The sequence below is a fragment of the Giraffa tippelskirchi genome, chromosome 10 (assembly GCF_054371585.1).
Source record: "Giraffa tippelskirchi isolate mGirTip1 chromosome 10, T2T-mGirTip1v1.2.pri, whole genome shotgun sequence".
NCBI lineage: Eukaryota > Metazoa > Chordata > Mammalia > Artiodactyla > Giraffidae > Giraffa > Giraffa tippelskirchi.
Window position 1 is genome coordinate 147,908,309 of NC_137284.1, and position 15,322 is coordinate 147,923,630.

A 15,322-nucleotide genomic window follows, 5' to 3' on the forward strand; every position below is an offset into this window, starting at 1 on the left:
CCATCTCCAGGACTTGATAGCAGCTTTTTGTAAGGCTGCTAGTTTATTAGCACCTTATGAGTGAAAATCCCATGTGACTGCATCTCCTCCCTGTCCTCACTCCAGCCACCCCAGATATAGGCTGTGACTATCTCTGTGTACACATACACGGATAGAATCACATTTTTAAAATTAGAAAATAAATTTCCATTAGAGTAGATTCCTCAGAAGGAAAAGGGAGGTGTTTCCTGCTCCCTTAGGAATCTTCTAGACCAGGTCTACCTAGGTTTTCCGTTAAATTTAAATATAGGATGGCAGAGAGTCATGCTCTTCTGAGTAGATTATAAAGTTAGGATGTCAAGTAAAAACCCCTCTGTGGAGACTACTTTGGGTGATGCCACGTGGCAGGTCAGCACGCAGTCTCCCAGGTGTCCAGCAGAGCCTGGTTTCCCTTTAGCCCAGAAAGAGACAGCTGTTTGCTCAGCCGAACATCAGATGCCACAGTTGGTTTGTGTTGAGAAGCCACACTGCGCAAAAACACCTCTCATTAAGAACCAGTATCACACACTCCGCACAGTAAGATGCTCGTATCTGAGAGAGCCGTGGTGACGGGATGCGGCTCCAGGGCCAGCAGGCTTCCAGCTCTGGTCCAGCTCACCCCCTCCTGCCCTTTGCACGGAGTCTGGGCACACGCACCAGCTCTTTCTCTCTCTCCACCTCTCCTCTGCCTTCTCCTCTCTCCCCTTCCTGTCCCCCTCCCCTCCCCTCCTCCATCACCCACTCCCTCCAGCAGCGAAGTGTGTGTATAACCCCAAAACAGAATGCCCTGATAATCTTGCTTTGTCACTGTTGTTACCCAGGAAAGACAATTTCTCAAACAGCCTCTGTCATAAAACCTTTCAAAATGTAATTTCCAAAGGTCCCCATCTAATTAACCGCAGAAGGTTTAAAAACAATATTTACCCGAGTTGAAAGAAGGATTTTTTAAGAGACCTAGCCACATTTAGCAATAAGCCGCATATTCTATTGCATCCTCTGAGATTTTTATTATACTAACCAGGTCTTTTCATTTTGTTTTGTTTTGTTCTTAAGTCTTCGCTAAAGTCTTGGCTTTTGCTCTAGTGAGTTGTTTTATTTCTTTATTTTTGAAATTTGTTTCTAAACGTCTAAAACTTTTATTTGTTTATTTTGGGCTGTGCTGTGTCTTCGTTGCTGTGAGGGCTTTTCTCCAGTTGCAGAGAGCAGGGGCTTCTCTCTAGCTGCGGAGCACGGGCTCTAGGATAGAAACCTGTCTTCAGTGGCCTTTATTCATTGCAGCTCCCGGGCTCTAGAGCACAAGCTCAGCAGTTGTAGCACACAAGCTTAGTTGCTCCGAAGCATGTGGGACCTTTCCTGGATCAGGAATCGAACGCGTGTCTCCTTCCTTAGGAGGATTCTTTTCCACTGAGCCACTGGGGAGGCCTTCTGCTGTGGCTCAGTTGGTAAAAATTCCACCTGCAATGCGGAAGACCTGGGTTCGATCCCTGAGTGAGCCACAAGGGAAGCCCTCTAGATTTTGAAGTTGTTTTGTTTCACAGAAGAATAAGACCACAGAACCAGTGAATACAAACTCCTTCTGAAATAAACCCGAATTGTGTAAAGGTTTTCTACAAGCACATCTGAAGGGAGGGTGTACATTATGTTTGTCGTGTCTGTCAAATGAGTGTTGTGCGCATCGTTTGTTGAAAGGTGTTGGTCTTTTCCTGGGACAGGCAGGACAGCGAGGAGGTTGTGAAGGAATGGCTTTCCGACTGGGGAGTCAGATACTAGAAGAAAGACTGATTTCTGGAACTTCAGAAACGGTCTCTGGGCCATCTTGGCAAACGGTCATTTCGGGAGGGAGCAGCCTGAAATTAGTTCATCTAATTTCGACTGTGAGAAAAATGCAGCCATTTCAGAGCAAGTGTGGATAATTTCAGGCTGAAAGCAAATTTTAACTGACAAGACTATCTCCAGCCTAGTTAAGCTAATGAAACCTTAACTAGGTGACGACGAAATCAGAAGATGCGAGCTTGAAATGGACTTGGGAAGAAAAGGAGCAATTTCAGATAATGCGTCTCACTCTGGCTGGAAGACTGATTTTTGTCTGGAAAAGAATAGCTTTAGCCTGGTTCAGAGAATGAGACGTTAACTGGGTTACAAAGCCATTAGACCATGCGTGAGCAGACCTGACGCCTAGGGACTTGTCAGAATCCTGTTGAAAGAGCGACAGGCGGAGTTCATGGCAGAGGACTGGGGCAGGGTAGCACTGGTGGATGGACCACGCCTCGTCCCCACATGACTGACACACAGGCAAAGGAGAAAGGTCTACAGATGGTTGTTTGAATATATTGTATAAGTTTTCCCAACAGATTCTTCTTCACTTTATTTCATAGCTAATGTTGTTATTGGTTCATAGATAATAAACAATTTAGCTTTTATTTATAAACTGGAAGTGTTTTATATTTTTTAAGTATTTCTGATTTATATTTTCTCTGTGTATCTATCTTGCTCAAATTTTTAGCTTGCCAAAAACACATATTTTTGAGAATATTCATAGGGCTTGTCTCACCTTCTCTTTGGTGAACCCACCTATCTGTGGCTGGAACAAATAACTCACAGTGTTAGTCACTCAGTCATGTCCAACTCTTTGTGATCCTGTGGACTGTAGCCCACCAGTCTCCTCTGTCCATGGACTTCTCCAGGCAAGAAAGCTGGAGTGGGTTGCCATTCTCTTCTCCAGAGGATCTTCCAGATCCAGAGCTCGAACCCGGGTCTCCTGCATTGCTGGTGGATTCTTTGCTATCTGAGCCACCAGGGATGGATTTTCTTAAAAGTAGACCTCTCACAGGAGAAGCTGAACAGGAAAGGGACCAAGACACACATTAGATCAGGCTCCAGAAAAACTGAGACGGGCAAGGTCACATTCAGACATTGAACATACATGTTTGGAACTCTTCACTGTGTTCTTGGGATTGTATGAGGCATTGGGTTATGACAATGAACAAAACAGGCAAAGGTCCCGCCCTTGTGGGGCTTAAATTCCGGTGATGAGAGACAGGCAAGCAATAAATAAAACAAGTAGGTCAGTTATCTGCTGTGTCAGAAGGTGTACATTACTGTGAAACAAAGAAAAAATATAGCAGAGTGAGAGTTAGGCATGCTGGGTGTTGGGGTGGGGCAGGATGTGGTGTGAAGCCTTGCTCATGTTCTGGGTCAGGAGCCACTATTCTCAGATCCATGAGAAAGAATTACTCTACCATCCACCCATCCATGCAGTAAGACTAATTGGATACCTGGTACGGTTCTGGGCATGAAGATACAGAGATGAGTAAGACATGGTTCCTACCTTCAAGATGTCACAGTGAAGAAACAACTAAGACTGGAAGGCCGGTGACTACGCAAGTACGCTCTGCTTCTGAGTACCTTCATTCAAGCTCTGCTGGGATCCTACATCAGTGAGGCCTTGTTTGGTCATCTCACCTAAAATGCCTTTCTATTCCCTGACTGTGCATTATTTTACTTTATGGTGCATATCACTCCTGGCATTGTTATTATTTGTGTTTTAGTCTCTCCCCACTGGAATGCAGGCTCTGAAAGGAGATATGTTGTTTTGTTCATTGCTGTATCCTTATTGTTGTTGTTGTTCGGTCACTAAGTCATGTCTGATTCTTTGTGACCCCATGAATTGAGGCACGCCAGGCTTCCCTGTCCTTCACCATCTCCCAGAGTTTGCTCAAACTCATGTCCATTGAGTTGGTGATGCCATCAACCATGTCATCCTCTGTCGTCCCCTTCTCCTCTTGCCCTCAGTCTTTCCCGGCATCAGGGTCTTTTCCAGTGAGTCAGCTCTTCGCACCAGGTGGCCAAAGTATTGGAGCTTCAGCTTCAGCATCAGTCCTTTCCCAGCTTAATTCCTGATAGAAGATGCTTAATAAGATTTGTTGAATGAATGAATAAATAAATAAAGTCCTATAGAAGAGAGAAACATTAAGTATGGAGTTGCTGACCCTGTATCTCCTAATAAAGTAGTGAGTAGAAAAAGCAATATTAACATAAGATCCCCCAGAAACAGTGTAAGGAATGATTAAAAATAATGTTATTATAGTAAGAAAATGTAAAATATTTTTTACCAGGTTAAAATTTTTTATTTTAAATTATGAAATATTTCAGACAAACAGAAAAGTACATAAAATATCCATATACATCATTTACATGGGGTTTATTTTTCTGACACACACACATGCATATGCATACACCCTTATACATCCTTGAAGGTTTTATAATACTTGGGGCCTCAGATTCAAAATAGCAATGCTTGGTAACAAATACCCCCTGGTCACTTGAAAACTATAAAGGTCTTGTCCATCCCCAAAAGAACTTCACCTATCCCTAACAGTGGTGAAACCAGACCCGGGTGCCCCTACAACATATGACCTGTATTCCCTCTGGCATCCTTTTGGGCAAATATTGTAACCATGTGGACAATGGATGGTGTGCTATACACTAGAGTTGCTGTTAGTGGTGGGTCAGCCATGACTCTGCATCTCTGAAAGTGGTCTCCAGAGCAGTTGGAGCACCAGTTTCCTTCAAAGTAGGGAGCCAAGGAAGACCATCTCTTTCCTTTTACAAAAATAGTCTATCCATACCTTTTGCTATAAATAATTCCCAAACTCAAGTGGCTTAAAGCAACAGTTATTTATTTAACTCACAAGTTTTTGAGTGGGCAATGTGGACTGGGCTCAGCTGGGCAGTTCTTCTGGTCTCCAGGAGCTCACTCAGGTATCTGCAGTCGGCTGAGGTTGACTGATGACCTCCACTTGAATGGCTGGTCCAGCATGGCCTCAGATGAAATAGCTGGCCTCTGTTCCTGTTGATTTCCCATCCTCCAACAGGCCAGCCTATGCTTGTTCAACTGGTGGCCATGCAGGGTTCTGAGAGAAAGCAGCAGTGCACAAGTGCAAGGTCACTTCTGCTGGATTCTCTTGCTCAAATTCACAAAGATTCAGTCTAGATTGAAAGATGGATGTGGAAACAAACTTCACTACTAGATGTCATTTTTTTTAAATCTGAAAATGTTCCTGATTTCATGACCTTTTTGAATACCTCCTACCTCTAGATCCCTGAACTAGGCATTCAGCTGATATGTCCCACCTTCGAGGTGCTACTACAGAGGCAAAAAAGAAATTTGAGAACAACACAATTTCATGGAAGTTTATTGAGCACCCCAAATGCGCCAGCCTGGATATGAGAAAAGAAAGAACCAAGGATGAATATGATGCAACTTTGTTCTTGAGGCCGGCATAGTTGTTTCCAAATCACTTAGCATTGTTTCCCGTAGCTCACTGTCCCTGTGGATTTAAACACAAAGTCCTGTGGATTTCACCTTGACTTGCCTCCTGGAGGCATCTCTTCCACAACCACCTCTGTTCAGTTCTTTTCATCTGTTTCCATGACTACAACACAACCTTCTCGCTAGTCTCCCTGCCTCAATTCCTCCTTCTCTGCTAAGCTTGGCTAAGTTTACACTACTGCCAGAATGTCTTCTAACATGAACATTTGGTCATGTCACTACCCTGTAAATATTCTTCTGTGGATGGCCACCAGCCTAAAGGCTTGCAGCTAAAGAGTCTTCTGTGCCATGCAAGACCCTTTTTGAGCTGGCATTGCATCACCCCACCATCTCACATTTTATTCTTGAGCAAAGCCAAACCATTGTTACTTTTGTGAATACAATAGTCTTTCTCAAATCTTTTGCCTGACATATTCTGTTCCCTATGACAAGAACAACCTCTCTCCTGCTTGACTGCCTAAAGATTTTGACTTTCTTTGAGGGCCGGTTATTCTTAGAAAGATACCTATATTTTTTAGAAGCAGTATAAGAAATTCAAAGCATATGCTATTGCTGCTGTCTCTGACTTCAGACTTCTATTCCTCCTTCAACTGTATGCCCCATTGCTTCTCCCCTATTGGAATCATACTGTGTTGTTTTGTCTCTTCTCATTACTATTGTTTTGTTTATTATCTGAAAACTTCTTTAAGGCAGCACCCCATTCTTTTCTACTTTTTAAAATCTAGCAATTAGCGGTTAATAAATATTAATTAAACAAATGAAGTCAAGACAGAAGTGAAAACATTAAGTTCATTTAAATTTCATCAATGGACAGGCAGCAAGGTATTGTATACTGCTCCCTGGACTTGATGCCAGAAGTTGTTGCTATGTTACTTCACAGCCAGTTGACCTTGAGGAAGTCTGATTCCTTCTTAGAAGTCTCCATTTCCTCATTAGCTAAATAAGAGGAAACCTACCATTTACCTCATGGTGTTAAGACAGTCAAGTGAGAGAATGAAATGTGAGCATAGAGTTATTAGCAAGCAAAACTGAGAACTAGCCCTAATCCTTAAGCAGGTTTTGAGGAGTCTTTCCCCACTGCTTTGCTCCACAGTTTATGATCCATGACTTGTAAATCTCTAGTAGGTAATAGCAATATATATGCTTTGAGTATTAATATATGTTATACTTTGGATTTAATACTATATTCTAAACTCTGTAGTTTTTGTTTTCTTGTTTTATAATAAGCTATGGGAAGCCCAAAGCTATAATAAGCTATCCTCAAAGAGCATTAAAGAATTCATGGTATCACAGAAATAGGCTATATTCAGTGGAAATGTTTTGGTGCCATGATATTTATGTTATACATAGTCAGTCCTCTTCCACTTCCTTCCATGACACTAGAACCTCAAGTTTGCTATGCCATTCAGTTCTGGCAAAATAATGAAGCAAACTTCTAATCCCTGTATAGTCCAGGAAAATGAGATATTTAGGAGTGTGTGTGTGTAAGTAGGGGGAGAGGGAACCCATAAGTGCATACATAAGTGCTTGAGAGTTAAATTATTTTCATTTATGGGTTTTTAAAAAATATTTTTCATATCCCCTACCTACCTATTCACCCACTTCTCTCTATTATTGACCTCCAAAACCAAATCTTTTTAAGCCTAAGGGGCTTGTTGGGGCAAGTCATCTGTATGTCCCACTCTCTCCCCTAGTTTCACTTAAATGGTTTCTATGGTTCTCACTTGGGCACCCCCTTCCATTACATTTCTACATCCTTTATTTCTGCACCATTGCCATTTGCCTCACCTCCTTCTGAAATATTTCTCTGAGTTTCTCGCTCTTTCACCTCTTTGGGATTCCAGGTCTTCTTCCTTCTTCAGTCTTCCTATGAACTGATCATGAATATACTTACAGGTTTAAGAGATTCTAGCTGCTCTCCATTTAAGATGATTTTTTTTTTTTTTTGCTGTTTAAGTTGTTGTTTTGCTTAGAGAAAAACAAAGTTATTCATGTTAATGAAAATAAATTCATTAAAAGCAGCCAGACCAAGTAAACAGCCTCCTCAACAAAACTCTGCTGCTGTGATGAAAGGGTGGGAGGGTTGAAGGATTGTCCCTTGGGAAGGCAGAGAGAGCACCAGGGTGAATACTGATCATTTTTCAGGGCTATCTCCAGTTTTATTGGAGGGAATCAAATGTTCTTGCTAATTATTGTCAGGGATTTGGCTGCTGTTCAGACTCAGTGACTAACTCAGGAAATAAAGGGAGTCAAAGAGATGGAGAGCCTGAGGACAAAAACAGAAGCACTGCCAGACAGACTGTGAGCCTTAAGGATTGGGGACCCCAGGGACCCCTGACACTCTCTTCATCAGTTATGCATTTGGCATGAATTGAGAGAGATCCAGAGCAGATGAAGACCTCTGATTCTCTTAAGGAGGGAAACAAACTATGGTAAGTATTTTAGGATCTTTTCATTCTTGAGTGGGGCAGGGTGAGTAGGTACTGGATAGGAAGGGCCAAGTGGAGCCAAGCAAACTTAGATAGACTTTCTACTTGGGTTTGCAGTCCCCATAGAATCCAGGCTGTGGGGGAGGAGCACACTGGACCGAGCTGTCCAAGGTTCTGACTTGCCTCTGTGTCAGGTAACTGCTGGACCTTGATCTTATCTTCCAGAGATTCTGCCTAAGAACTTGACTACTTTGAATTTTGCTACCCATGGCACTATGACCATACCCCTTTGCTCATTTCAACTTCGTCTCTGGGTCCTAAAATCACCCTCTGCCTGCTTCTCTGCAAATATGATATTTCGTGATTCATAAAATACACCTTAAATCAACAACTAGAGCATGAGTTTTTAAGGCTCTGTCTCTGACACTGGGATCTATAATGAAATAGAGATATGCAGTCATTGTGGGTTGTATTGTAATTTGTTTTAATTGTGCACAGAGGGAAGCAAAAGACCCGATTCATTAAAACAAGAGCGGATTCTTAAAGAAGGGGAGAAGTCGTACAGTATTGGCTCATACCCAGCTGTCTCCAACTTTATCTTCTGCATCCAATGATGTCTTCAAATGAAAGTTCTATTGTCTTCCCTAATGTCAGCTTTAAAGGTTAAGTGCTTCCAGCTCTCCTCTCTCTTAGGAGCCGCTTATGGCTAACATTGACAAGTTTGTTCAAACGCTTTTTGAATCCTTTCGTATTTCCAGTCAGTACAATCTAAAAGGTACACATCTTTATAAGACTTATTGTAAACTTGCCTTTTTTGGTCCTAAACTGACTGTACTCATGTTTCTTCTGCTTCCATCCCACCCATCTTCATGTATGTAGACATGGGTCATAAGTTTGTTTATCTCCACTATTCATCTCATGGTAAGCATTGGTCATAAAGCCCTTGCTGTTATGACAGGTCCTTAGCTTTGGGTTTCCAAAGCCCCAAGGGGTTTTGGGGAGAAATCTAAGGGGTATGTGAACTTGTATGGGGAAAATTGCATCTTTATTTCCACTAACATCTAATTGAAATTCAGGATTTTATTCCATTACACATACCACAATAAATATCATAGATATTTTTATATTATGCACAGGTTTGTAAGAGTTTCCTGCATCTTTTTCCAGTAAGCTTAAATCTTTTCTCCCCACTCCAGTTTGGTGTCATCTTTGAGACACACTTAGGTCCTTTCTCCTAAACATTGTCTTTAAAGATGCTAAAGAGCACTGGCCTGGTGCTTATCTTTGAGAAACCAGGCTCTTCATATTTTGCTTCTCTACTCACAGATATTTTTTAAATACTTTGCTTCCTAAACAACTCTTTATCTATGAAACCCCATCCCTACCCTGTCTCAATTCCATAACAATTCATTCAATAAGTTGGAAAGGCATTGAGTGGAGAAACTTTTATTGATGATCAAGAAATTCTGCTCCTCTTTAGATTCTTCCTTTCTCAAAAATTCTACAAGTAGGCAGGCACGTTTCCTCTTGTTTGAACCATGTTGCTTTCTTGTTAATAAGGATGCTTAGATTTTCTAGTTAACTATTAAAAATGAATATTTTAATAAATACTAGATATCTGGGAGATGGAGTTGAATCATCTATGAATGTGGAATTGTGATTTTCAAGAGCTCTATTAGTCACTAAGTCTTTCCCAGAGTTTCAGTCTTTCTCTCTCTCTCTGATACACACACTCACCTCTTTATGTCCTCCTGCGCATACACAGTTCATATTTAATAGTTACCTTAACTGACTCAGACTGACCAGCTGTTTTTCATAAAATAGGTGCTACATTTGGCATTAAATGGATTGGTCCCCAGAAATTCTGTTTGGAAGACTCTTTCATGTAAAATCTAGGAATCTTGCATTAGTATCTTTTTAAAAAGCTTTCTCACTCAGTTTGTATTGATGCTCTGTTTTCTTTCTGCCTTTCCAGGGCACATCTGGTCTTAGTGAGATGCACATACCAATTCTGCCTCGGTACAGCCCACCAGCTTGGTGCCCTCCTTGTAGCTGACTCTGGCATAATTAACACAGTTGCTGGTATTGGCAGAATTCTGTATTGAGCTTCTGTTTATCATTTTCTTATAGTAACTGCCATGCTCTTATCCAGCCTTTCAGATTCTCTCTGTTCCAACCTGCACTCCAGTCTCTCCTAATTGACCCATTATCATTAACTTGATTGTTAGCTTATTCTATCCATAATGACTATAAACAATTGTGATGATAACCTATTCTTAGGAGGGCTACAAAAACAATTTAGCTCCCAGTGGCTCATGTCTTCTTATTATAGACTCCATCAGCCATTTCTTCAGATCCAGGGTGGAGTTCTTATGAAGAGGGGGTGCGTTTTTAGGAAAAACAGCCTTTAGAACTGGTGGCCATTTATATGAGTGGGTTACATACTGTGGCCAATTTTATTCTTGAATTCCCTCAGAATTCTCAGGTCCATGCCACCTCATATAATTAACATATTTATCTTGTAAATTTACGTTGTGACATCCTTCTCCCATAGAAGAGCCATGTGACCATCTCTTACCTGCTCACAGAATCCAGACTCTGTTCACATAAGGATAAGGAGGGGAAGGTAGTTCCTCTGACAGCCTTGGAGGATGGATCATGACTGATAACAGCCAGTCATGACAGTTCTCATTCTGCTCTGACAGACATTCCCTTGACAGCTTCTTCTGCATTTAGGGGTGTCTATGGGACCGTTATAGCTAATAAGAGGAGAGGGGAAGTCTTCTGGGGGCTTCTGGCAAGGATTTTGAGTCCAGATAAAACATGAGATCCTTGTGAGAGGCAAGCCTTTTTTACTCTGCCCCTTCCTTTTTGCTTGGCACGCAAGCACTCAGGCATAATGTCTGCAGTGGCTGTAACTGTCTTGGAAGCATGATGGAATGGTCAAGAAAAACACAAAATGCTGACCCAGCATCCTAACATTTTTTGGGCCCTTGCACTAAACTCTGTAACGGCTCACTTCCAGAACTAGTGTTGTGTAGAATAATTGAACGACTTCAACTTCTCATCATTCAGATATTCTGCTGCTTGCAGCCAAATGCATTCTTAACTAATTTGGGCTGAAAACACAGTGTTTGACTGCTTTTTCCATCCGGGATGTAGGTTAGGTTCTGGGGGTTTAAATGTAGTTATAAGTAATAATCAAACATTTTAGAGGACATTTGGAAGCAAAACATCATCTAATCCTCCTCGGTAGAAGGAAAAAAAAGGACAATTTGGTAATGCTTTGAGTTCCAAGGGAAAGAAAGCAAGGAGAGCATTAATCACTGTGGGCAATTTGCCCCCTCCCCCCCCCCCCCCCCGCCAAAAAAGCCTCAAAGAAGGGGAACAATGAGTGGAGCTTCTCTAGGCAGAGAGAAGAGAAGGTTAAAGAGGCATTAAACCAGAAGGGACGTGATGCCTGCTGTGGACACATTCCAGGTAGTGTGCCAAAATAAGAGTCCCTTTGAAGGGAGAGAATATGGAATAGGGGTCTTGACACCACCTAGGTCCAAGGCACTGCCCTGATACTGGCTGGTCATGTGACCCAGCATCCCATCTGCTCCTTACTGCTCTCCCTGGGTCGTGGCAGAGTTTGGCACCATGAGGTCATTTGTCTCCACCATCTCTCTAGGTTTTAAGGTAAGGAAGGAGGGAGCAGAGAAACAACCCATCACAGTGCCAAGTGACTTGGAGAAGGTACAGCCCTCCCTTGGTATCTGCCGAGGTTGGTTCCAGGACCTCCTGCAGATATCACAAACTGATGGGCTTTCAGGTCCCTTAGTCTGCCCACTGAACCTGTGGATTCTGCGTCCATGGGTCCCACCAACCCCATCTGTAGTTGGTTGGATCTGCTGATGCAGGACCCATGGATAGCAAGGGCTAACTGTACTGGAAAACCAGTTCTGTGCTTGAAATGAAAGAATCTTCCATTTCTCTATGTCCATGCTACATTTGGGGGAGAGGTGAACAAGAACAGTTGGAACTGATCTTGCAAGACTGTCTTAGAGGTCTTGATTAGATGCGTGTTATTTGACCTACCCACTTCAGGTGTTTTTTAAAAAAATAGTTGTTAACATTTAATAATCGAGAGACTTTGCATAAAAACTCATGTTTCTCATCTCGAAACAAGAAGACATCTTGGCAACATGAGGCCTCCATTTCTGCATGCCATTCGGGTGGGAGTAGAGTAAACTTTGTCCCATTGCGTGTTTCCCAGTTTGAGACTGTCACCTTCTCTTTATTGTCTACATGACGCTGAGGCTGAGGGTTACTTTATCATCACCCTCCCAATGCTTTTCTTTTTCATGATAGAGACTGTCTCTCTCAAGAGTGGGGAAACAAAAGAATGGAGGGAGTAGGCTGAGTGTTTCTCACACCCAGCCTGCTTCATCATTAAAATTAGCAGCCTACCGACACCTGTAGGCCTTTGAATTTGCAAACCAACTGTAACTGTAGTGCAGACCACGAATGGAAACTTGTCTTTGTGACACTTTCACTCTCATCCTTCTTGGAAAAAGGGAGGTGAGGAGGTTGATTATTCTTACAAGATGAAGCATCTTTAGTGCATGGCAATGGCTAAATTAATTCAGCTTTCTAGACCCTTTTGCTGCAAGACAGCTAGTCTGACAAATGCCATGGCTAATTAGTGTGCCAAGTCGCAGGAGGGAACCTGCTATCTGGTGATCACAATAGTGCTTTTCAGTAGGCCCTGCAAATGAAGACGTAACATGCAATCTTAACTTGGGTGGCAGCGGTGGGACCTTTATTTTGCTGTGGAGGGGGGCATTCCCACTAGGGCCATTTGCTGGGACAAAAATCTCAACTCTGATGCAAGTAATAAACATAGGACACAGTAGTCACGCCAAAATGGACCTTTTCTGGCTTTGAAATGTACAGACAAGTTGCCAGCAGCTGATTGTCTCTTGGGCTCCAGGATAAGATGCTGCCCCCTTGGCATCTGTGAAACTGTTGGTTCCCTCTTCGATTGTTTCCTAAATGTGAAAGCTTAACACGTGTACTGTATTTTAAAAGACCTGTTAATTTGCCAGACTATTAACTTGTCCACTGAAAGAGCTCCATAGAACGGGGAGATGTAGGTTATTTTATGATCAAAGTGTCCATGTAAGAACCCACCAGGACCCTGCACACGGGCAGTTGGCTCTCAGGATCAGGGAGTGCTCTGTTGGACGTTTGGTGCTTTGAGGTCAGTCTCGTAGCTTTGTTGACTTTCTGGCTGAAGGACTGGCTGAGGGTCTGGGTTCTGGACCTCAGTAAGTAATTGGGACGGCATCTGTGCGTTCCCCACCTCCGCTGGGCAGAGCTGCTTTGAGCAGTTTGAAAGTTATAGGAGGTGGGCAGGAAATCACCCACGCTGTACCCTTCCCTCCCGGAGCCACCAGCAAATGCTCAGCGGACAGCTCTTGCCATCCAGAGCAGACAGCTAGCTGGCTGGCCATCTGGAGAAACCCTGGTGAAGTCAGACCCGCAGCAGACAAAGAGACGTTTTTTGGGTAGACAGAACAAGGGGCTGAGAAGGCAAAAGCCCAGCCTGTGCTCTGGGAACAGAGCAAACCATGAGGGCCCATGCCAGTGGGCTCTGGACAACTGGCAGGGCAGAACATTCAGGGGAGACAAAACCATGGAAAAAGTCTCCAGGGCCTAAAACAGAGTAGCTCATTATTGCTAGAAGAGTGAGCAAATCTTAATGTGACTCAGACTACAGTGACTCACGAATGGGGCTACTGTGACACCCTTGAGGGTTGCCTTTGCAGGCTCAGTAAACAGCTAGGAATTCCTTTAATCTTGACATCAAGCGCCAGATTATTTAGAGCAATGTGCATCACTCGTGATTCTCCTCCCTGTGTCTGCTGTGACATCTTTTGGCTGGTCAGTTACTCAAGATATAGTGATCCAGTCCATGAAGAGCCTCTATGCATGGCCTTGGATGACCCGCCAGGTGACCCCTGAGAGGTGACAGGAGGGTTTCAATTTTGAAGGGAGGTAAACTGAAGACCAGCAGAGTGACTGGCCGCGGTCAGGCCGATAAGTGGGAGTCTAGGACTTGCACCCGACTCTGATGGCAGGGCTGTTTCCTTGGTTCAAGGCTTCATGTTTCCCCAAGATGAGCTTCTTTACCTGTCAATTTTCTTTCCTCTCTTTCCTTTATGTGCAGAGGTGGGCAAAAGAGATTTCTGTGGAAACTGGATCTCCTTTGTGCTCCTCTGAATAAAGATAAGCCTGAGGTAAGGAGCGGTCTCAGCAGTGGTCAATTTCCCTGTGGCCTTTAAAGGATAAAGAGGCTCCATGAACTGCCTTCACACCCTCTGAATGTCTATTTATGTTTTCATCACCAGTGAATGGATCCCAACCATTTTGGGGTCTAGTTATAGCTTTACGTCTTAAGGAGTTAATGGATTTATGCTTTCTGCGTGTAACGAAGGTGACTGCTTTTATTTGTCTTCTAACTAATTCCTTCAAATCTTACTTTGCATGGTGAGCAAACCCCCTTTCCTTTCCTAAAATAATGTCCAAGAGACTACCCCCTCGGTACAGTTAGGGAGTCATTCATTTTTGCTGTACTTCTGGGCTGTGCCCACTTGAAAAGCAAATACCTCCCAGGTGTAAGCACCCATTAAGAAACTGGGCCCAGATCTCCTAAAAGAAAGTAGCTGAGCAATCGCCAACCAGCTTTTTTGCCTACTGTAGCTTCCTTGCTCCTCTTCCCTGTGCCTACTCAAGTTTTTCATTTTGTGCAGCTCCTCAGAGCTCCTTCCTATCTGCTAGACTGAATGCTGCTCACTTTGAATCAATTTTTCCTCAAATAAAATCTTAAAAATTAAATAATTGGGCCTGGGATCACATCCTACAATGACTACTTTACAGACCAGACAGGTAACTCAAGAGAGGGAAGCGGGCGGGATGCAATAAACGCGGTACTGCAAGAGAGATGTAACAGGCAGCTGGCATTTGGCGCCTGTGTGGTGATCCTGGGAGACTGAGGATAACATACTCTGCCCTCTTTTCATGATGCCACGCGAGGATGTAGGATATGTGTTGCCAGATCTTCTGCTTTTTCCAATAAAAGCTGGGATTTGAAGGTAATGTCTCCTGACATTTACATGTCATAACTCATTAAAAAATCTTTTTTCACATTGTGGACTAAACAAAACACATCTGTGACCCAGGGATGGTGCCAAGGACCAACTTGAGGAGACTGGAGCCCCTCTCTCAGAATGCCCATCACTCCTTCTTTCTTTTATATGGACATTCTGCATTTTCTCAGTAAAATCCTGCGTCAGTACAGCTTTGAGAACCCTCACTCTTTCCCCTCAGATTGTTGGCTTCAAATCCCTGCCGTAGACTTTCTGGGTTCCACTTGGCCCTCATGATGTGAGCTAAAGATGGAGTCAGGATATGACCTTGGCAAAGAGGAAGGACAGTTTCTTCATCTGTAAACAGAGGCAGTTAAAGTTGGAGGCCCCATTGGAGCTCTGATCTGATG

The 15,322-nt window shown here is 43.1% G+C and overlaps 1 protein-coding gene and 1 long non-coding RNA gene across 2 annotated transcripts in view; one reads left to right on the forward strand and one right to left on the reverse strand.

Moving 5' to 3' along the window:
* The window catches only part of TMEM178B (transmembrane protein 178B), a 385,563-nt gene that overhangs the window by 260,637 nt on the left and 109,604 nt on the right, over positions 1 to 15,322 (forward strand). The window lies entirely within an intron of this gene.
* LOC145523651 (uncharacterized) lies at positions 5,197 to 8,654 on the reverse strand. Its single transcript, XR_014066810.1, has 3 exons — positions 8,358 to 8,654; positions 7,139 to 7,318; positions 5,197 to 5,348 (listed from the first exon to the last, which is right to left on the reverse strand). It is a non-coding gene; the product is annotated as an uncharacterized LOC145523651 (long non-coding RNA).